General features: G+C 43.1%; 1 protein-coding gene and 22 non-coding genes across 24 annotated transcripts in view; 20 read left to right on the top strand and 3 right to left on the bottom strand.

Annotated features, from left to right (window-relative positions):
• The first annotated feature begins 190 nt into the window (after positions 1-190).
• trnan-guu (transfer RNA asparagine (anticodon GUU)) lies at positions 191-264 on the top strand. The gene has a single exon. It is a non-coding gene; the product is annotated as a tRNA-Asn (tRNA).
• Positions 265-988: 724 nt separating this feature from the next.
• Positions 989-1,062, top strand: trnan-guu (transfer RNA asparagine (anticodon GUU)). The gene has a single exon. It is a non-coding gene; the product is annotated as a tRNA-Asn (tRNA).
• Positions 1,063-2,178: 1,116 nt separating this feature from the next.
• Positions 2,179-2,252, top strand: trnan-guu (transfer RNA asparagine (anticodon GUU)). Its single transcript has one exon. It is a non-coding gene; the product is annotated as a tRNA-Asn (tRNA).
• A 327-nt stretch (positions 2,253-2,579) lies between these two features.
• On the top strand, positions 2,580-2,653 carry trnan-guu (transfer RNA asparagine (anticodon GUU)). Its single transcript has one exon. It is a non-coding gene; the product is annotated as a tRNA-Asn (tRNA).
• A 323-nt stretch (positions 2,654-2,976) lies between these two features.
• Positions 2,977-3,050, top strand: trnan-guu (transfer RNA asparagine (anticodon GUU)). Its single transcript has one exon. It is a non-coding gene; the product is annotated as a tRNA-Asn (tRNA).
• A 725-nt stretch (positions 3,051-3,775) lies between these two features.
• Positions 3,776-3,849, top strand: trnan-guu (transfer RNA asparagine (anticodon GUU)). The gene has a single exon. It is a non-coding gene; the product is annotated as a tRNA-Asn (tRNA).
• A 724-nt stretch (positions 3,850-4,573) lies between these two features.
• On the top strand, positions 4,574-4,647 carry trnan-guu (transfer RNA asparagine (anticodon GUU)). Its single transcript has one exon. It is a non-coding gene; the product is annotated as a tRNA-Asn (tRNA).
• A 324-nt stretch (positions 4,648-4,971) lies between these two features.
• trnan-guu (transfer RNA asparagine (anticodon GUU)) lies at positions 4,972-5,045 on the top strand. The gene has a single exon. It is a non-coding gene; the product is annotated as a tRNA-Asn (tRNA).
• A 722-nt stretch (positions 5,046-5,767) lies between these two features.
• trnan-guu (transfer RNA asparagine (anticodon GUU)) lies at positions 5,768-5,841 on the top strand. The gene has a single exon. It is a non-coding gene; the product is annotated as a tRNA-Asn (tRNA).
• Positions 5,842-6,167: 326 nt separating this feature from the next.
• trnan-guu (transfer RNA asparagine (anticodon GUU)) lies at positions 6,168-6,241 on the top strand. Its single transcript has one exon. It is a non-coding gene; the product is annotated as a tRNA-Asn (tRNA).
• Positions 6,242-6,564: 323 nt separating this feature from the next.
• On the top strand, positions 6,565-6,638 carry trnan-guu (transfer RNA asparagine (anticodon GUU)). Its single transcript has one exon. It is a non-coding gene; the product is annotated as a tRNA-Asn (tRNA).
• A 723-nt stretch (positions 6,639-7,361) lies between these two features.
• On the top strand, positions 7,362-7,435 carry trnan-guu (transfer RNA asparagine (anticodon GUU)). The gene has a single exon. It is a non-coding gene; the product is annotated as a tRNA-Asn (tRNA).
• Positions 7,436-8,161: 726 nt separating this feature from the next.
• On the top strand, positions 8,162-8,235 carry trnan-guu (transfer RNA asparagine (anticodon GUU)). The gene has a single exon. It is a non-coding gene; the product is annotated as a tRNA-Asn (tRNA).
• Positions 8,236-8,561: 326 nt separating this feature from the next.
• trnan-guu (transfer RNA asparagine (anticodon GUU)) lies at positions 8,562-8,635 on the top strand. The gene has a single exon. It is a non-coding gene; the product is annotated as a tRNA-Asn (tRNA).
• Positions 8,636-9,767: 1,132 nt separating this feature from the next.
• Positions 9,768-9,841, top strand: trnan-guu (transfer RNA asparagine (anticodon GUU)). Its single transcript has one exon. It is a non-coding gene; the product is annotated as a tRNA-Asn (tRNA).
• Positions 9,842-10,169: 328 nt separating this feature from the next.
• Positions 10,170-10,243, top strand: trnan-guu (transfer RNA asparagine (anticodon GUU)). The gene has a single exon. It is a non-coding gene; the product is annotated as a tRNA-Asn (tRNA).
• Positions 10,244-10,560: 317 nt separating this feature from the next.
• trnan-guu (transfer RNA asparagine (anticodon GUU)) lies at positions 10,561-10,634 on the top strand. Its single transcript has one exon. It is a non-coding gene; the product is annotated as a tRNA-Asn (tRNA).
• A 999-nt stretch (positions 10,635-11,633) lies between these two features.
• On the top strand, positions 11,634-11,707 carry trnan-guu (transfer RNA asparagine (anticodon GUU)). The gene has a single exon. It is a non-coding gene; the product is annotated as a tRNA-Asn (tRNA).
• Positions 11,708-12,125: 418 nt separating this feature from the next.
• trnan-guu (transfer RNA asparagine (anticodon GUU)) lies at positions 12,126-12,199 on the bottom strand. The gene has a single exon. It is a non-coding gene; the product is annotated as a tRNA-Asn (tRNA).
• Positions 12,200-12,320: 121 nt separating this feature from the next.
• On the top strand, positions 12,321-12,393 carry trnak-cuu (transfer RNA lysine (anticodon CUU)). The gene has a single exon. It is a non-coding gene; the product is annotated as a tRNA-Lys (tRNA).
• A 554-nt stretch (positions 12,394-12,947) lies between these two features.
• On the bottom strand, positions 12,948-13,020 carry trnak-cuu (transfer RNA lysine (anticodon CUU)). Its single transcript has one exon. It is a non-coding gene; the product is annotated as a tRNA-Lys (tRNA).
• Positions 13,021-14,549: 1,529 nt separating this feature from the next.
• Positions 14,550-14,622, bottom strand: trnak-cuu (transfer RNA lysine (anticodon CUU)). The gene has a single exon. It is a non-coding gene; the product is annotated as a tRNA-Lys (tRNA).
• A 3,136-nt stretch (positions 14,623-17,758) lies between these two features.
• The window catches only part of adisspb (adipose secreted signaling protein b), a 67,120-nt gene continuing 63,122 nt past the window's right edge, over positions 17,759-21,756 (top strand). The window contains exon 1 of one of the 2 annotated variants that reach the window (XM_078164136.1): positions 17,759-17,897. The gene's annotated coding sequence lies outside the window, so the exon portion shown is untranslated. The remainder of the gene's footprint in view (positions 17,898-21,756) is intronic. The other variant, XM_078164137.1, reaches the window with a different exon arrangement.

Genomic DNA, 21,756 nt, shown 5'->3' on the forward strand with positions numbered 1-21,756 from the left:
TTCAAAGTGAGTATTCAGTTCAAATACAGGGGGTAAGACTATAAAGCCCCATCACTTTCATTACATCTGCCTATGGTCCCTTCCAATTTTCAAAGAAGTAAGGCCTACATAACCAGGCTGACATCTTGAATTGGACAGCAAATGCAAGTGGGTGGGGCTTGCTCGTGGAGGCCCCGCCCATTCAACAACTGTCTCTGTGGCGCAATCGGTTAGCGCGTTCGACTGTTAACCGAAAGGTTGGTGGTTCAAGCCCACCCAGGGACGTTTTCTGCTGGGAAAAAACAGCTGCCTTCATAAATGAAGAACCACTGTGCAGCTTCTCTTACGAAACCAGCAGAAAAACAATGAAGACAAACCATCACTTGCAGTATGTCCTTGTATACTGAAAACAAATAGGTTTCAAAGTGAGTATTGAGTTCAAATACAGGGGATGAGAATATAAAGCCCCATCACTTTCATTAGATCTGCCTATGGTCCCTTCCACTTTTCAAAGAAGTAAGGCCTACATAACCAGGCTGACATCTTGAATTGGACAGCAAATGCAAGTGGGTGGGGTTTGCTGGTGGAAGCCCCGCCAATTCCACAACTGTCTCTGTGGCGCATTGGGTTAGCGCGTTCGGCTGTTAACCGAAAGGTTGGTGGTTCAAGCCCACCCAGGGACGTTTTCTCCTGAAAAAAACAATCTCCCTTCATAAATGAAAAACCAGTGTGCAGCATCTGTCACAAAACCAGCAGAGAAAAAATTAAGACAAACCATCACTTCCGGTGTGTCCTTGTAGACTAAAAACAAATAAGTTTCAAAGTGAGTATTGAGTTCAAATACAGGGGGTAAGAATATAAAGCCCCATCACTTTCTTTAGATCTGCCTATGGTCGCTTCCATTTTTTCAAAAAAAAACGGGGCTACATCACCAGGCTGACATCTTGAAATGGACAGCAAATGCAAGTGGGTGGGGCTTGCTGACTGAGGCCCCACCCTTTCTACAGCTGTCTCTGTGGCGCAATTGGTTAGCGCGTTCGGCTGTTAACCGAAAGGTTGGTGGTTCAAGCCCACCCAGGGACGTTTTCTGCTGAAAAAACAAGCTCCCTTCATGAATGAAAAACCAGTGTGCAGCGTCTCATGAAACCAGCAGAAAAACAATGAAGACAAACCATCACTTGCAGTATGTCCTTGTATACTGAAAACAAAGAGGTTTCAAAGAGAGTGTTTAGTTCAAATACAGGAGGTAAGAATATAAAGCCACATCACTTTCATTAGATCTGCCTATGGTCACTTCCACTTTTCAAAGAAGTAAGGCCTACATAACCAGGCTGACATCTTGAATTGGACAGCAAATGCAAGTGGGTGGGCCTTGCTCGTGGAGGCCCCGCCCATTCCACACCTGTGTCTGTGGCGCAATCGGTTAGCGCGTTCGGCTGTTAACCGAAAGGTTGGTGATTCAAGCCCACCCAGGGACGTTTTCTGCTGGGAAAAAACAGCTCCCTTCATAAATGAAAAACCACTGTGCAGCTTCTCTCACGAAACCAGCAGAAAAACAATGAAGACAAACCATCACTTGCAGTATGTCCTTGTATACTGAAAACAAATAGGTTTCAAGGTGAGTATTCAGTTCAAATACAGGAGATAAGAATATAAAGCCCCATAACTTTCATTAGATCTGCCTATGGTCCCTTCCACTTTTCAAAGAAGTAAGGCCTACATAACCAGGCTGACATCTTGAATTGGACAGCAAATGCAAGTGGGTGGGGTTTGCTGGTGGAGGCCCCGCCCATTCCACAACTGTCTCTGTTGCGCATTCGGTTAGCACGTTCGGCTGTTAACCGAAAGGTTGGTGGTTCAAGCCCACCCAGGGACGTTTTCTCCTAAAAAAACAGCTCCCTTCATGAATAAAAAGACCGGGGTGCAGCTTCTCTCATGAAAACAGCAGAAAAACAATGAAGACAAACCATCACTTGCAGTATGTCCTTGTATACTGAAAACAAAGAGGTTTCAAAGTGAGTAGTTAGTTCAAATACAGGTGGTAAGAATATAAAGCCCCATCACTTTCATTAGATCTGCCTATGGTCCCTTCCACTTCTCAAAGAAGTAAGGCCTACATCACCAGGCTGACATCTTGAATTGGACAGCAAATGCAAGTGGGTGGGGTTTGCTGGTGGAGGCCCCGCCCATTCCACAACTGTCTCTGTGGCGCATTCGGTTAGCGCGTTCGGCTGTTAACCGAAAGGTTGGTGGTTCAAGCCCACCCAGGGACGTTTTCTCCTGAAAAAAACAAGCTCCCTTCATAAATGAAAAACCAGTGTGCAGCATCTGTCACAAAACCAGCAGAGAAAAAATTAAGACAAACCATCACTTCCTGTGTGTCCTTGTATACTAAAAACAAATAAGTTTCAAAGTGAGTATTCAGTTCAAATACAGGGATTAAGAATATAAAACCCCATCACTTTCATTAGATCTGCCTATGGTCACTTCCATTTTAAAAAAAAAAAAACAGGGCTACATCACCAGGCTGACATCTGGAAATGGACAGCAAATACAAGTGGGTGGGGCTTGCTGACTGAGGCCCCACCCCTTCCACAGCTGTCTCTGTGGCGCAATCGGTTAGCGCGTTCGGCTGTTAACCGAAAGGTTGGTGGTTCAAGCCCACCCAGGGACGTTTTCTGCTGAAAAAACAGCTTCCTTCATGAATGAAAAAAGCAGTGTGCAGCTTCTCTCACGAAACCAGCAGAGAAAAAATTAAGACAAACCATCACTTGCAGTATGTCCTTGTATACTAAAAACAAATAGGTTTCAAAGTGAGTATTCAGTTCAAATACAGGGGGTAAGAATATAAAGCCCCATCACTTTCATTACATCTGCCTATGGTCGCTTCCATTTTTCAAAGAAGTAAGGCCTACATAACCAGGCTGACATCTTGAATTGGACAGCAAATGCAAGTGGGTGGGGCTTGCTGACTGAAGCCCCGCCCCATCAACAGCTGTCTCTGTAGCGCAATCGGTTAGCGCGTTCGGCTGTTAACCGAAAGGTTGGTGGTTCAAGCCCACCCAGGGACGTTTTCTGCTGAAAAAACAAGCTCCCTTCATGAATGAAAAACCAGTGTGCAGCTTCTCTCATGAAACCAGCAGAAAAACAATGAAGACAAACCATCACTTGCAGTATGTCCTTGTATACTGAAAACAAATAGGTTTCAAAGTGAGTATTCAGTTCAAATACAGGGAGTAAGAATATAAAGCCCCATCACTTTCATTAGATCTGCCTATGATCACTTCCATTTTTGAAAAAAGCAAGGACTACATCACCAGGCTGACATCTTGAATTGGACAGCAAATGCAAGTGGGTGGGGCTTGCTGGTGGAGGCCCCGCCCATTCCACAATTGTGTCTGTGGCGCAATCGGTTAGCGCGTTCGGCTGTTAACCCAAAGGTTGGTGGTTCAAGCCCACCCAGGGACGTTTTCTCCTTAAAAAAACAAGCTCCCTTCATAAATGAAAAACCAGTGTGCAGCATCTGTCACAAAACCAGCAGAGAAAAAATTAAGACAAACCATCACTTCCTGTGTGTCCTTGCATACTTAAAACAAATAAGTTTCAAAGTGAGTATTCAGTTCAAATACAGAGAGTAAGAATATAAAGCCCCATCACTTCCTTTAGATCTGCCTATGGTCGCTTCCATTTTTTTAAAAAAAAAAAAAGGGCTACATCACCAGACTGACATCTTGAAATGGACAGCAAATGCAAGTGGGTGGGGCTTGCTGACTGAGGCCCCGCCCCTTCTACAGCTGTCTCTGTGGCGCAATTGGTTAGCGCGTTCGGCTGTTAACCGAAAGGTTGGTGGTTCAAGCCCACCCAGGGACGTTTTCTGCTGAAAAAAACAGCTCCCTTCATGAATAAAAAAACCAGCGTGCAGCTTCTCTCACGAAACCAGCAGAAAAATAATGAAGACAAACCATCACTTGCAATATGTCCTTGTATTCTAAAAAACAAATAGGTTTCAAAGTGAGTATTCAGTTCAAATACAGGGGATAAGAATATAAAGCCCCATCACTTCCTTTAGATCTGCCTATGGTCGCTTCCATTTTTCAAAAAAGCAAGGCCTACATCACCAGGCTGACATCTTGCAGTGGACAGCAAATGCAAGTGGGTGGGGCTTACCGGTGGAGGCCCCGCCCATTCCACACCTGTCTCTGTGGCGCAATCGGTTAGCGCGTTCGGCTGTTAACCCAAAGGTTGGTGGTTCAAGCCCACCCAGGGACGTTTTCTCCTGAAAAAACAATCTCCCTTCATGAATGAAAAACTAGTGTGCAGCATCTGTCACAAAACCAGCAGAGTAAAAATTAAGACAAACCATCACTTGCAGTATGTCCTTGTATACTTAAAACAAATAGGTTTCAAAGTGAGTATTCAGTTCAAATACAGGGAGTAAGAATATAAAGCCCCATCACTTATATTAGATCTGCCTATGGTCGCTTCCATTTTTAAAAAAAAAAACAGTGCTACATCACCAGGCTGACATCTTGAATTGGACAGCAAATGCAAGTGGGTGGGGCTTGCTGACTGAGGCCCCGCCCTTTCCACAGCTGTCTCTGTGGCGCAATTGGTTAGCGCGTTCGGCTGTTAACCGAAAGGTTGGTGGTTCAAGCCCACCCAGGGACGTTTTCTCCTGAAAAAAACAAGCTCCCTTCATAAATGAAAAACCAGTGTGCAGCATCTGTCACAAAACCAGCAGAGAAAAAATTAAGACAAACCATCACTTCCGGTGTGTCCTTGTATACTAAAAACAAATAAGTTTCAAAGTGAGTATTCAGTTCAAATACAGGGGGTAAGAATATAAAGCCCCATCACTTCCTTTAGATCTGCCTATGGTCGCTTCCATTTTTCAAAACAGCAAGGCCTACATCACCAGGCTGACATCTTGCAGTGGACAGCAAATGCAAGTGGGTGGGGCTTACCGGTGGAGGCCCCGCCCATTCCACACCTGTCTCTGTGGCGCAATCGGTTAGCGCGTTCGGCTGTTAACCGAAAGGTTGGTGGTTCAAGCCCACCCAGGGACGTTTTCTCCTGAAAAAACAACCTCCCTTCATAAATGAAAAACCAGTGCGCAGCATCTGTCACAAAACCAGCAGAGTAAAAATTAAGACAAACCATCACTTGCAGTATGTCCTTGTATACTAAAAACAAATAGGTTTCAAAGTGAGTGTTCAGTTCAAATACAGGGAGTAAGAATATAAAGCCCCATCACTTATATTAGATCTGCCTATGGTAGCTTCCATTTTTTTAAAAAAAAACAGTGCTACATCACCAGACTGACATCTTGAAATGGACAGCAAATGCAAGTGGGTGGGGCTTGCTGACTGAGGCCCCGCCCTTTCCACAGCTGTCTCTGTGGCGCAATTGGTTAGCGCGTTCGGCTGTTAACCGAAAGGTTGGTGATTCAAGCCCACCCAGGGACGTTTTCTGCTGAAAAAACAAGCTCCCTTCATTAATGAAAAACCAGTGTGCAGCTTCTCTCACGAAACCAGCAGAAAAACAATGAAGACAAACCATCACTTGCAGTATGTCCTTGTATACTGAAAACAAATAGGTTTCAAAGTGAGTATTCAGTTCAAATACAGGAGGTAAGAATATAAAGCCCCATCACTTCCTTTAGATCTGCCTATGATCGCTTCCACTTTTCAAAGAAGTAAGGCCTACATCACCAGGCTGACATCTTGAATTGGACAGCAAATGCAAGTGGGTGGGGCTTGCTGACTGAGGCCCCGCCCCTTCCACAGCTGTCTCTGTGGCGCAATCGGTTAGCACGTTCGGCTGTTAACCGAAAGGTTGGTGGTTCAAGCCCACCCAGGGACGTTTTCTCCTGAAAAAAACAAGCTCCCTTCATAAATGAAAAACCAGTGTGCAGCATCTGTCACAAAATCAGCAGAGAAAAAATTAAGACAAACCATCACTTGCAGTATGTCCTTGTATACTAAAAACAAATAGATTTCAAGGTGACTATTCAGTTCAAATACAGGGAGTAAGAATATAAAGCCCCATCACTTTCATTAGATCTGCCTATGGTCGCTTTAATTTTTTAAAAAAAAAACAGGGCTACATCACCAGGCTGACATCTTGAAATGGACAGCAAATGCAAGTGGGTGGGGCTTGCTGACTGAGGCCCCACCTCTTCCTCAGCTGTCTCTGTGGCGCAATCGGTTAGCGCGTTCGGCTGTTAACCGAAAGGTTGGTGGTTCAAGCCCACCCAGGGACGTTTTCTGCTGAAAAAACAAGCTCCCTTCATTAATGAAAAACCAGTGTGCAGCTTCTCTCACGAAACCAGCAGAAAAACAATGAAGACAAACCATCACTTGCAGTATGTCCTTGTATACTGAAAACAAATAAGTTTCAAAGTGAGAATTTAGTTCAAATAGAGGGGATAAGAATATAAAGCCCCATCACTTTCATTAGATCTGCCTATGATCGCGTCCATTTTTTAAAAAAGCAAGGCCTACATCACCAGGCTGACATCTGGCAGTGGACAGCAAATGCAAGTGGGTGGGGTTTGCCGGTGTAGGCCCCGCCCATTCCACACCTGTCTCTGTGGCGCAATCGGTTAGCGCGTTCGGCTGTTAACCGAAAGGTTGGTGGTTCAAGCCCACCCAGGGACGTTTTCTCCTGAAAAAAACAAGCTCCCTTCATGAATAAAAAAACCAAGGTGCAGCTTCTCTCACGAAACCAGCAGAAAAATAATGAAGACAAACCATCACTTGCAGTATGTCCTTGTATACTGAAAACAAATAGGTTTCAAAGTGAGTATTCAGTTCAAACACAGGGGGTAAGAATATAAAGCCCCATCGCTTTCATTAGATCTGCCTATGGTCCCTTCCACTTTTCAAAGAAGTAAGGCCTACATAACCAGGCTGACATCTTGAATTGGACAGCAAATGCAAGTGGGTGGGGTTTGCTGGTGGAGGCCCCACCCATTCCACAACTGTCTCTGTGGCGCATTCGGTTAGCGCGTTCGGCTGTTAACCGAAAGGTTGGTGGTTCAAGCCCACCCAGGTACGTTTTCTCCTGAAAAAAACAAGCTCCCTTCATAAATGAAAAACCAGTGTGCAGCATCTGTCACAAAACCAGCAGAGAAAAGATTAAGACAAACCATCACTTCCTGTGTGTCCTTGTATACTAAAAACAAATAAGTTTCAAAGTGAGTATTCAGTTCAAATACAGGGGTTAAGAATATAAAACCCCATCACTTCCTTTAGATCTGCCTATGATCGCGTCCATTTCTAAAAAAAGCAAGGCCTACATCACCAGACTGACATCTTGCAGTGGACAGCAAATGCAAGTGGGTGGGGCTTGCTGGTGGAGGCCCCGCCCATTCCACACCTGTCTCTGTGGCGCAATCGGTTAGCGCGTTCGGCTGTTAACCGAAAGGTTGGTGGTTCAAGCCCACCCAGGGACGTTTTCTCCTGAAAAACAAGCTCCCTTCATGAATAAAAAGAGCGAGGTGCAGCTTCTCTCACGAAACCAGCGGAAAAATAATGAAGACAAACCATCACTTGCAGTATGTCCTTGTATACTGAAAACAAATAGGTTTCAAAGTGAGTAGTTAGTTCAAATACAGGGGGTAAGAACATAAAGCCCCATCACTTCCTTTAGATCTGCCTATGGTCGCTTCCATTTTTTTTTTTTAAAAAAAAGGCCTACATCATCAGGCTGACATCTTGAAATAGACAGCAAATGCAAGTGGGTGGGGCTTGCTGACTGAGGCCCCACCCCTTCCTCAGCTGTCTCTGTGGCGCAATCGGTTAGCGTGTTCGGCTGTTAACCGAAAGGTTGGTGGTTCAAGCCCACTCAGGGATGTTTTCTCCTGAAAAAACAAGCTCCCTTCATAAATGAAAAACCAGTGTGCAGCATCTGTCACAAAACCAGCAGAGAAAAAATTAAGACAAACCATCACTTGCAGTATGTCCTTGTATACTAAAAACAAATAGGTTTCAAAGTGAGTATTCAGTTCAAATACACGGAGTAAGAATATAAAGCCCCATCACTTATATTAGATCTGCCTATGGTTGCTTCCATTTTTTAAAAAAAGAACAGGGCTACATCACCAGGCTGACATCTTGAAATGGACAGCAAATGCAAGTGGGTGGGGCTTGCTGACTGAGGCCCCACCTTTTCCACAGCTGTCTCTGTGGCGCAATTGGTTAGCGCGTTCGGCTGTTAACCGAAAGGTTGGTGGTTCAAGCCCACCCAGGAACGTTTTCTGCTGAAAAAACAAGCTCCCTTCATTAATGAAAAACCAGTGTGCAGCTTCTCTCACGAAACCAGCAGAAAAACAATGAAGACAAACCATCACTTGCAGTATGTCCTTGTATACTGAAAATAAATAGGTTTCAAAGTGATGAGTATTCAGTTCAAATACAGGGAATAAGAATATAAAACCCCATCACTTCCTTTAGATCTGCCTATGATCGCTTCCACTTTTCAAAGAAGTAAGGCCTACATCACCAGGCTGACATCTTGAATTGGACAGCAAATGCAAGTGGGTGGGGCTTGCTGACTGAGGCCCCGCCCCTTCCACAGCTGTCTCTGTGGCGCAATCGGTTAGCGCGTTCGGCTGTTAACCGAAAGGTTGGTGGTTCAAGCCCACCCAGGGACGTTTTCTGCTGAAAAAACAAGCTCCCTTCATGAATGAAAAACCAGTGTGCAGCTTCTCTCATGAAACCAGCAGAAAAACAATGAAGACAAACCATCACTTGCAGTATGTCCTTGTATACTGAAAACCAATAAGTTTCAAAGTGAGAATTTAGTTCAAATAGAGGGGATAAGAATATAAAGTCCTATCACTTTCATTAGATCTGCCTATGGTTGCTTCCATGTTTTAAAAAAGCAAGGCCTACATCACCAGGCTGACATCTTGAATTGGACAGCAAATGCAAGTGGGTGGGGCTTGCTGACTGAGTCCCCACCCCTTCCACAGCTGTCTCTATGGTGCAATCGGTTAGCGCGTTCGGCTGTTAACCGAAAGGTTGGTGGTTCAAGCCCACCCAGGGACGTTTTCTGCTGGGAAAAAAACAGCTCCCTTCAAAAATGAAAAACTAGGGTGCAGCTTCTCTTACGAAATCAGAAGAAAAACAATGAAGACAAACCATCACTTGCAGTATGTCCTTGTATACTAAAAACAAATAGGTTTCAAAGTGAGTATATAGTTCAAATAGAGGGGGTAAGAATATAAAGCCCCATCACTTCCTTTAGATCTGCCTATGGTCGCTTCCATTTTTAAAAAAAAAAAAAATAGGCCTACATCACCAGGCTGACATCTTGAAATGGACAGCAAATGCAAGTGGGTGGGGCTTGCTGACTGAGTCCCCACCCCTTCCACAGCTGTCTCTATGGTGCAATCGGTTAGCGCGTTCGGCTGTTAACCGAAAGGTTGGTGGTTCAAGCCCACCCAGGGACGTTTTCTGCTGGGAAAAAAACAGCTCCCTTCAAAAATGAAAAACTAGGGTGCAGCTTCTCTTACGAAATCAGAAGAAAAACAATGAAGACAAACCATCACTTGCAGTATGTCCTTGTATACTAAAAACAAATAGGTTTCAAAGTGAGTATATAGTTCAAATAGAGGGGGTAAGAATATAAAGCCCCATCACTTCCTTTAGATCTGCCTATGGTCGCTTCCATTTTTTAAAAAAAAAAAAAATAGGCCTACATCACCAGGCTGACATCTTGAAATGGACAGCAAATGCAAGTGGGTGGGGCTTGCTGACTGAGGCCCCAATCCTTCCACAGCTGTCTCTGTGGCGCAATCGGTTAGCGCGTTCGGCTGTTAACCGAAAGGTTGGTGGTTCAAGCCCACCCAGGGACGTTTTCTGCTGGGAAAAAAACAGCTCCCTTCAAAAATGAAAAACTAGGGTGCAGCTTCTCTTACGAAATCAGAAGAAAAACAATGAAGACAAACCATCACTTGCAGTATGTCCTTGTATACTAAAAACAAATAGGTTTCAAAGTGAGTATATAGTTCAAATAGAGGGGGTAAGAATATAAAGCCCCATCACTTCCTTTAGATCTGCCTATGGTCGCTTCCATTTTTCAAAAAAAAAAATAGGCCTACATCACCAGGCTGACATCTTGAAATGGACAGCAAATGCAAGTGGGTGGGGCTTGCTGACTGAGGCCCCAATCCTTCCACACCTGTCTCTGTGGCGCAATCGGTTAGCGCATTCGGCTGTTAACCGAAAGGTTGGTGGTTCAAGCCCACCCAGGGACGTTTTCTGCTTAGAAAAACACAGCTCCCTTCATGAATGAAAAACCAGTGTGCAGCTTCTGCCACAAGCAGAAATATGATTGTCACAAACCATCACTTGTAGTATGTCTTTAAAAAGAAATAGGTTTCAAAGTGAGTATTCAGTTCAAATACAGGGAGTAAGAATATAAAGCCCCATCACTTTCTTTAGATCTACCTATGGTTGCATCCACTTTTCAAAAAAAGCAAGGCCTACATCACAAGGCTGACATTTTGAAGTGGACAGCAAATGCAAGTGGGTGGGGCTTGCTGGTGGAGGCCCCCCCCCCCCTTCCACAGCTGTCTCTGTGGCGCAATTGGTTAGCGCGTTCGGCTGTTAACCGAAAGGTTGGTGGTTCAAGCCCACCCAGGGACGTTTTCTGCTGGAAGAAACCAGCTCCCTTCACAAATGAAAAACCAGTGTGTAGCTTCTCTTATGAAACCAGCAGAAAAACAATGAAGACAAACCATCACTTGCAGTATGTCCTTGTATACTAAAAACAAATATGTTTCAAAGTGAGTATTCAGTTCAAATACAGGGAGCAAGAATATAAAGCCCCATCACTTTCTTTAGATCTGCCTATGGTCGCTTCCACTTTTCAAAAAAGCAAGGCCTACATCACCAGGCTGACATTTTGAAGTGGACAACAAATGCAAGTGGGTGGGGCTTGCTGGTGGAGGCCCCGCCTCTTCTACAGCTGTCTCTGTGGCACAATCGGTTAGCGCGTTTGGCTGTTAACCAAAAGGTTGGTGGTTCAAGCCCACCCAGGGATGTTTTCTGCTGAAAAAAACCAGCTCCCTTCATAAATGAAAAACCAGTGTGCAGCTTCTCTCATGAAACCAGCAGAAAAACAATGAAGACGAACCATCACTTGCAGTATGTCCTTGTATACTAAAAACAAATAGGTTTCATTTGATGACTGAGGCCCCGTCTCTGTGTTGAAACCAGATAAACAAGTTCTTTTCAGTCATACACTCTCATTTGACAACACAGGCAAGTGAATTGAGGATTTCAGGCACATGAGATATCACAGACATTCCCACTGGAATGAATGGCCTTCGGGTTGCCTTGTCTCCATACATAAGTGGAAACGAGGCATTAGGCTGTTTCATCAGAGTCTTCTTAAATTGCTCTTAATCTGGCCCCTACTCTAGGACCACTTGGCCTTTCGATCCTTCCAGGAGCTATAATCAATAATGAGGCCACGAGCAGCTGGCCATTTTCATGATGTTTTGGTGCAGTGGGTGGAGTTTTGATTGCTTATCCTGTTGCCTTATACATGCAGTGGGTGTCTTTGGGTGAACTGCAGTTATTCTTACTGTAATTCCATGATCAGCAGAAATTTATGAGCCAGACCCCTTCACACATGCACAAGTCTCTGTGGCGCAATCGGTTAGCGCGTTCGGCTGTTAACCGAAAGGTTGGTGGTTCGAGCCCACCCAGGGACGACAGCTTTTTTTTTTTCCTCCTCAAGTCAGACAGCCTTTGTTTACACAATCCGGACGAGGGGGGAGGGGAATAGGCAGCAGGAGGACAGCGAGTGAAGCAGCATGCGCTTTCATAACAGCTTTGTCAGATGACCTACAGTGCCTGTACTTTGAATCTTTCCACATTTAAGCAGGATAGATTCTCCAAACTACATCACAGACAATTCCAAAGCTATCACCTCTAAAATAATTGGCACCAGTATTATCTCTAAGTTTAATCACAAAGCCATTTTTAAATGCAGCTTGTAAGTGAGGTTTCATTTCCAACGGAAACACTGTTCAGTTCTATTCTTTAACATTTCTGTGAAACCATGTCTCATTTCCTCAAAAGATAAATACAGTACTCGTCTTGGGTTTTTGTACAAGTTAAAAAACGCATCGTCCCTGGGTGGGCTCGAACCACCAACCTTTCGGTTAACAGCCGAACGCGCTAACCGATTGCGCCACAGAGACAAGCTTGATGCCTATGTACGGTTCAGATACTTTGTTCATGTGCCTCACAGCACAGGGGATGGTACATGTGTTAGGGTAAACCTGCGGCATTGTAGGTGCTGTGGGGGAGAGATCAAATGAAGCCCGGCTAGCTCAGTCGGTAGAGCATGAGACTCTTAATCTCAGGGTCGTGGGTTCGAGCCCCACGTTGGGCGCTAAACTTTATTTTATGTTATATTATATTATCCTATCCTTACCCATAACCACCAGCACCTGCACAACAGCATGTGTCGAGGACATGAATTCTTTAGTCTTTAATTAATTCTAGGTCCCTCCAGGTTGAAACCTGAAACAAACCCAGTACTGAATTATATTATTTTGAACATAATGTTGTTTACCATTTTATGTTACATGTCTTAACTATGTAACAAAACTGCCGCATCAAGGAGCTGAGAACGCATGCTGATGTGGAGCTGCTCTGAAATGCTAGACACAGTGCTAGACAAACTGTCGAGGTCGAACCAAAACCTTCATGAAAAACAGTACATAGACACAGTTACACGGCAGAGGGAATCTGTTTTCTCTGAAGCTGCACTGACTGATCATCTAACACAACACTCAGTCACTATCAGAGGCAAGTTCCAGTGAAACAATAGCTTGTAAAATGTCCACTGGCACAGATTAATTGTGTACATATCTTAACTTGACTACTAATACTACGAATACTGTCTGACAAATCCAGAAACCATAGAGAAAAAAAAAAGTTATGCGCCCAACGTGGGGCTCGAACCCACGACCCTGAGATTAAGAGTCTCATGCTCTACCGACTGAGCTAGCCGGGCTGTGGTATTCCTGCCAGAAGTCAGAAATAAAAAACGTGCATTAGTCCTTATAGTGAATCTTAGATTAGTGACATAACTCAACCTCAAGATTTTGATCTAAGTGCCTGAATCCTGAAACATGAAAATAAGTATCAACTTAGGCAAGGCTGGTAAGGGGACAATAGCATGCCTTAACACATAGTCTCATGTAGTCTATGGTACAAACACAATACATACAGAAGCTGGAATACCCCCCCGCCAGACAGACAATCGTACAGCTTGGTAACTTCAACTGTCGCTGCAGGACCCCCAACAGGGAAAGACAAAAGGCTCTCTCATACTCACACAAACCGCAGGAACCCCCCCTGACCTTTTTCATCAGCTGATGTATACAAGGTCCTGAGGAGAATTAATCCCCACAAGCCCCAGATAACATCCCTGGGCAGGCCCTCAAAGACGTGCCACAGAACTGATTGCTTATTTCACCTCCGTATTTAACCTGTCCCTTGCAAAGGCCACAGTCCCAACATTCTTTAGAACCACCATATCCCAGTCCTCAAAAGGAGCCCAGTTATTTGTCTGAATTCCTACAGGTCAGTTACACTAACTTCGATCACAACAAAGTGCTTTTAGATTGCGGTTCTGGCCCACATCCAGAGTAATACCAGGGTTCCCCACACATTCATTTGTGGCGGGCTGCCACACTAAAAACATCTGCCGCCACATGCCGCAGCGAAACTTAACCTTGAGTGCGCATCACTACAGTTTGCTTTCACACACAAACAGCTGCTCCTTTCATCCACCAATCTGATTGGATCAACTGATCAATTGTCCACCACACGACTCAAAACTCCAAAAACTGCTCATGAGGTTAAAACAAAGAGTTCTGCCTGTGCTGTATTCACAGAACCACAAAAACGCCAAATTTAGAGGGGGACATAGACTGATACAAGGACTCACAGGCAAGAAAAAACAACACAAAACAAAAAACTGAAAGTTTGCACCCCCACCCCGCTCCATATTGTCACATAGATTTAAATTATGTGGGAAGCACTGAATACACCTGAGTAGCTGGACCCCCTGCAGTATGACACTTTCTCTGCAGCTCTGCACATAGCCCTCTCCTGCCGGGAAAACAAAGATGCTTGCAAAGAATGCTCTTCACCAATTACCGCACAACCTTTAATACAGTCCTCCCCCACAAACTGAAATTTAATGACAGCATGGCTTTTTGTTTATTGCTATTTTACATAGAACCAAACAACACAGGCATAATTCCCAAAGCAGATGTGGCCTGTAGTGTGACATCTAACAGACACATCAGACAGTGCTTTCTAAACAATAACAATGGCATAACAACCACTTACTGAAGTTCTAGTGAAACAATAGTTTGTAAAACATCCACTGGAACAGATTAATTGACCAAACCTATGTATGGGTTTACCTCTAATATACATATTTTATACATTAACATTCACAGTGGGAGGCAAAGTCTGACAAATACCCAAACCAAACCATAGGGAAAATAAAAAAAAACAAAAAAGGCTGTGCGCCCAACGTGGGGCTCGAACCCACGACCCTGAGATTAAGAGTCTCATGCTCTACCGACTGAGCTAGCCGGGCTACTGCTAGCAATTTCGGGGGTGGGGTTTAAAACCGTGCACTCTGCTCTACAGTCCTTTAATCTTTGATTTTTCATTCTACTGGATAAATCAAAGCCGTTCCATTAACAAACCACTTTATTCTTACCTTACGGTCACACAATGTAACCAAGACATCTGCTTTAGATTTGGTGTGTGAGTATTGCTCAATAAGATAATAAGGCAAAAGTTTTCTTGTGTGAGTTGTGCTCTCTGTAGAACTAGCCAAAGATACAACATTGCTGTCGTCTGTCCCAAATACAGTCCCAATGTATGACTAACAAAATGAATAAAGTGCCACATGAAAGAATGCCAAGAAAATGTTTTTGCCAGGGCAAATAATAGGCTATCTATAAATTAAATGCCACAATTCCCTATTTCAAAGACACAGAAAACCAGTAATGCTGTCTGAGCCTCCACTAAAGCTCAAGATAATATGCACCATTGACACTGCCGACCTAAACTCTACCTCAATATACTCTGCATTTCCATGTCGTTTCTTGAAACGGCAGACTTGAAACACATATCGCATCTGGGTAACAACTGCTGCCATTGACATCAAATTCATGCTAATTAACGTAATTTAATTAAGTTTAAGCTAGCGCCTATATCTGCGCGAGCGTTTGCGTTAGCATGTTTTACTCGACAGCTACGTCTCGAGCACTACGTTAATTAATCCTACATTAACACCATACTATTAGCCACTAAAAACATATTCTTTATGGCTACAGCGTAACTGTTACAAAGCGTTGAAAGTAAATCTCTTACCGTGAAGTCCGGCTTGACGTTAACGTTAGCTGGCTAACGTTAGCTAAAATCTCGAACTTCGCCTTGACGTGCGTTGGTGCTCGCTGCTGCTCCAGTTAGGTATTCAAGAAATAAAATAAAGTGTTGTAAAATAACTGTCACGAGCCGAAAACATGCCCGACAGTTAAATATGAACTCTACAATAAAGCCAAACAATATTTAAACAAAGTTAAAGGTAAGTGTAAAAGGTGCAGCACTTCTCCTTCCGAGACGCTCTAACGGCGTTGACGTTATTTTCCTATTACATCCGGGAACTTCAGGACGTGAAGTGGGGGCGGAGTCACGAATTTTATCCAAATTATAAACATTGACACTACAAAGTTCTCCATCCTTTATTAACAAGCATATCGTCAAACAATTTATTCATGTCTTGCTTTTGTAATTATTTTATTTTTGTAATAAAGGTATAAACACAACTGTATTACAAGAAAATTTATGACGACGATAAAGTTATCCAGTAATTGATGATGTACATGTAACAACAAAATAGAATGTATGTGTATTGTACGATACCATATCAATGTCAATATCACATTAAATGTACGCTACAGTATAAGATAAGATAAGATAAGATAAGATACACCTTTATTGATCCCACAATTGAGAAATTCCAGTGTTAGAGCAGTCAAGGGCAAAGAGTCAAATTAAAGATTTCAAAATTTTATTTTATTTTTTTAAAACTAGGCATGCAGATAAAAAGTACAAAGAATACAAGAAACAGCAATAAATAATAATAATAATAATAATAATGATGAGCAGTGGATAAAAAGTGAGCAATAGATTAAAGTGAACATATTTAGTACAAGTGAATATTGAATGTGCAAATAAACAACAACATGGGGGACAGCAATGCTTATTGTGGTGTTTATAAAGTGTCCATAGTGTCCCTAAAGTGTCCATGGTGCAGTTTAGTGTGAGCAGTTAATACACACTCATGCACAAAAAATGTTCAGTGATGGGAGAAGTGTTCAGATCCTTTACTTAAATTAAAGTAGCATAGTGTATTAACATAAAAATAATTAAGTGAAGGTCCTCCATTAAACACTTTATTTCAGTTAAAGCTAACCCATCAGGTAGAATATCTGGTATGTAGGTAGTTTTTTTTTTATATCAATATCATGTTCACATGTCAGTGTAGTGCAATATCATTTTCTCAGTCATGTGCAAACTACTTCCCATTGTTATATCATATTCAATATAACATTGGAATATAACATTGATTATCAGTAGCAGTCTGTTTTTCACCACCGTTTTAGTTCATTTTTAGTAACTCTTATACTTATCATACTCCTATGGTTACTCTATGAGGCACTGGGTTTTGCTTCTACTCCATGGAAGCACTTCTATCTTGTATATTTATATATTTTGCCAGATATTTAATATTCTATTGTTTCTAAAACTGGGCCCAGTGAATGACCCTGACATGTGAAACCCACTGGTTGGTACTGGTTGTGAATTGTTAAAAATGTAGTTACTGTAGTATTACTGTAATTTGAAACATTCTCTGGCACAAGACTTCCCTTCAGATAAATAAAGTCCCATTGAATCGAATCAAATTGAATTGAACTGAAATGTAGTAATGTAGCAAAGTGGCAAAGTGTGTACACATACAAAGAATTTGACTCAGGTTTTTTATATACATTATACTGTATGCATGTATACATGTCTATACACAGTGACAGCACATGATGATAAGTAGGCTACATGATAAAAATGATGGGCATTCTGAAATTACAAAAACATAATCTCTAATGAAAGTCAAGTACCAGAAAGTGGAAACACTTGAGTCAAGTACCTTCGAATTCCACCAGTTGGTATTTTATCTTAAAAGGGAAAGACAGTTTGGACTTATAGCGTGGACTTGGATGCAGGGTTTAAATCAAAGTAGTGGTTCCTAACTTGTAGACATCTAAACTGTAGTCGAGGAGATGCAGAAATTAACAGAACGTTTAAAAAAAATCTATCTATCTATCTATCTATCTATTTATCTACCTATCTATCTATGGTTCAGTGCGCATAAAGCACCACAAGATGGCGCCCTTCCACTACAATAGAGCAGCGGTGGCTGGAGCTGAAGAGGGAGGCCAGCCGCTGCATTACACCCGGCTTTGATCCTCATTCCTCAGCCAAACAAACCAGAGAGGGTCGGCTCAGGTGTCCCAAGTGACATTTTGTTACATAAAATAATCTGTGGAAAAACCGGGTTGTAAACAGCGCACGAGGAGCCGCCACCAAACCAAACCACGTGATCAAATGCGGAAATTGTCCGATCGGGAAAGTGTAGCGTAGAAAAGAGGGGAGTGGAGGCTCTGGTGTACGTCTGTGTTTTGAGCTGCTGCTGCTGGTGACACTAGCTGGACTCTCCTCAACCAAACAGCACGTCCACACTCACCCCATCGGTTATCTGCTCACTTAGAGGTACCAGTGTCACCTGTCGGGAATCAAAGTAAGGTAAGATGGAAGACAAAGCAAAAGAAATGAGACAGTTTGTGATACGCAGCAACTTTTGGGGGGAAATTACTAGTTGACAGAGTCACCTGTCGGGACAGCTAACAAGCTAACATGTAGAGATGTGGTTAAGTTGCTGTGACACCAGTTAATTATGTTGTTGTCAGACTAGATGTCTGGCTGCTGCACTAACTTACAGTGTGTGTTTATGCGTGTGACCAATCACTGTAGCTACTCCTGCTGTGTGTACTGTGCACGGTAGGTATTTTTAATGTTGTCAAAGTCACTTTCAGTGTATATTTATATCTCAGTCACAGGGTTGTTGTGTTGTGTTGTGCTGCGTTGTTGAGTCACAAGTGAGTTATTGTTAATTTAAACTTTATTTTTTATTACATGCGAAAAAATAAGAATGAAATGCCTTTTGGTGATTCATTTTAATGCAACTGAAATTAATTAGTAGGGGAGACTGGGGGCCATTGTAACATTTTTTGGCATTGATGTATTGCTGAAAACCTTGGATACGACTTTTAAGTAGGTAACTTGTCATCACTTGTTTTCTGCAAGCAATGTTAAGCCCCGTTTCCACCAAGCAGTTCAGTTCAGTTCAGTTTGGTACGCATTTTTTCCATTTCCATTGTGAAAAGTTGTGGATGGTACCAGTGGAACGGTTCCGTACCATCCCCATTTTTGGTCCCCCCTCTGTTGGGGTACCTAACACACAGATCTATCAACACACCTTAAGTACTCCATGTGACAACTTTATATAGTGGTAGCCGTCTTGGCCTGCGTTAAAGGACAGCTTCGGTATTTTTCAACCTGGGCCCTATTTCCCCATGTGTATGTGTTCATATGATTCATGGGTACCACTTGTTCTAAAATTGGTTCAGTATTGAGCCGCGAAATGAGCTAAAACGGTAATGGGGGCAAATGCGTCCCGTATAAAAGTGCTTTTTTTCGCCACTGACTGGTTCAGATCGCCAGTGCTATCTCTGTAAATAGCATATGGTAGCGGTCCTGGGGCAGTGGTGAGTGTGAATGAGTGGAGTCAGCTGTCAGTCAGTGTTGGAGCAGAAAGGCGGAAGTTGTCCCCGCTCGTGATTGTAAATGAGTATGTGTGTGTGACGTGTGTGTTTTTTCGTCACTGACCGGTTCAGATCACCAGTGCTATCTCTGTAAATAGCATACTAACTTAGCCTTTCCCTTACCTCTGGGCTGTGTGATGTCACGAGCTTTGCTCCACTGTGTCTGTAGCTCTCTCTACTTGTGGGACAGCCGTTTTTTTGAGGAAGAGGTGTTTCAGGATTGGATGTCTTCTCCTCTTCGGCTGGCAGTAGTCATCTTGGGAGAAGTGAGCACTGCAGACCCGATGGTCTGCAAGGCACAGTGTCTGGAGAGGAGTGTTAGCATCCATTTGTAGCACAACTAGCCACAACTTCAGCATCTCGCCGTCCGACAAAGGCAGCCTATGAAAGCTGTACGGGGTGTTGCGCGACATCCTGTTCTTGCGTTCGGGAAAAAGGCCCGTTTATTTGAGCACTCCAAAAACTCCGGTAACACTCCAGAGGGTAGCACGTAAAAGACTCCGTCCCAAACTCTGACTCTTCTAGCATAACACACACTTCACACACACATACTCATTTACATTACCAAGCGGGGACAACTTCCACCTTTCTGCTCCAACACTGACTGACAGCTGACTCCACTCATTCACACTCACCACTGCCCCAGGGCCACTACCATATGCTATTTACAGAGATAGCACTGGTGATCTGAACCGATCAGTGGCGAAAAGAAGCACTTTTACACGGGACACATTTGCCCCTGTTACCGTTTTAGCTCGTTTCCCGGGTCAATACTGAACCAATTTTAGAACGAGTGGTACCCATGAATCATACGCACACATACACATGGGGAAATAGAGCCCAGGCTGAAAAATACCGAAGTTGTCCTTTAAGTGGAAAGACGCCACCTCGGCTCTAAACTCCGTTCTTAGAGCAGCGATGTCAGCCTTGGCGGAGGGCCTCCAGGTCACGTTTGATTTCAGCATGAAACTAGCCATCTCTTGTTTGATTATGTCTCCCAGTAGGTGAAAGGAGGTGACCATCTCTACCTTAATTAGCTGAAGAAGAGCGCTTTCCTCAAGTTGCTCTGTGGTTGATGGAGGGTCCGGGTCAGGGTGATAGAGGGTAGTGCTAGCATTAGCCATTAGCGTCTGTTTGAGTGCAGGGTTGGTTAAATTTTGCACCAAGACTTAAGCCAACTTCTTCTGTGTCTTACTCGCCATGACACCCCCAAACCAGGAGATAAGAATACATTAAGCTGTATATTGTGTATACAAAGTCTGGAGCAACATGTCCACAGGTGGCGGTTGGACAGGACTTTGTGTACGACTGTTTTGATGATACACAAATGTGACAGAAGTGCTAATTAACAGTATATCACACTTATATAGTGGTAGCCGTCTTGGTCTGCATTAAGTGGAAAGACGCCACCTTAACTCTAAACTCTGTTCTTAGAGCAGCGATGTCAGCCTTGGTGTCCTGGCGGAGGGCCTCCAGGTCACGTTTGATTTCAGCATGGAAACTAGCCATCTCTTGTTTGATTATGTCTCCCAGTAGGTGAAAGAAGGTGACCATCTCTACCTTAATTAGCTGAAGAAGAGCGCTCTCCTCAAGTTGCTCTGTGGTTGATGGAGGGTCTGGGTCAGGGTGATAGAGGGTAGTGCTAGCATTAGCCATTACCGTCTGTTTGAGTTAAATTTTGCACCATGACTTTAGCCGACTTCTTCTGTGTCTTACTCGCCATGACACCTCCACATGGGTTTTACAAAGTGTACGCTACAAAGCTATGCCATCAGAATATTAAAATGTTGTGCTGTACTGAAATGAATAAAGTAACCTTCCCTCGCCATGGAGAACATGCCAAGTTTCACTGTTCTGTCTTGTTTCTGATTGGTGCAGTTCGAGATGTTACAAATGCACCCTCAATAGAATTCATTTTAATTTTAGCCAATACAGCAAATAAGATAATACAACTTGTGATTCATAGACATTAAAGATTTTGAAAGCATGAGAAATTGGCTTTTGGTGGTACTTGAACCAGGAACCCCAGACTGAGAGGCAAAAAATTTACCCGTTGGACTATGCCACAAAATATATTGTAAATAGAGTATACATAGACATTTAAACTGAACACAGAACACTTTAGTTAAATTGTTAGGAAATACAAATGAATCTATTTTGATGTTGCTCAGTCATTCACCTTTTTGATGGTGTCGAGGTCAGCTGTAACACAGTGTTACAATCACAATGGCACACTCAGTTGCCACATCATTGATATAACTGAAGAGGACACGATATTCCTCTCAATAACACAATACAGTCCACCAGCATCACAAACTGCAGTCTCCAAATGTCCATAAAATCGAATCAACATCCCTCTAAATCAATTTCATCCAAAACCTACCACTTTAACCGTCATGGTGTTAAAATTTACTGAGGGGGCTGCCATTTTAGGCTGCTTTAGTTTTACCTCCATGTACCCACATGTCATAAATAGACAACTGTGAGTTATATGAACAGACCAGCAGTTTAAACAGAGCCAATAATGCTGGTGTTAATCCAGTCCTTTATTAGTATCTTCATACATTCATACTATGCTGTCGAGCAGGAATAAATAGACATGAATGTATTAACAGTGCATGCAGCAATGGAAGCAGAAGGTCAAACTTTGTGAAACGACATACAGCTAATTGTATAGATCCTATACTCGGTTGTGTACATAGTATAGAGCAAGAATAAATAATGATAGCCCCAAGCAACAATTCAGGGTTCAAACCAGCATGGATCATTAGAGGCTGAAA

The sequence above is a fragment of the Epinephelus lanceolatus genome, chromosome 22 (genome assembly GCF_041903045.1).
Source record: "Epinephelus lanceolatus isolate andai-2023 chromosome 22, ASM4190304v1, whole genome shotgun sequence".
Taxonomy (NCBI): domain Eukaryota; kingdom Metazoa; phylum Chordata; class Actinopteri; order Perciformes; family Serranidae; genus Epinephelus; species Epinephelus lanceolatus.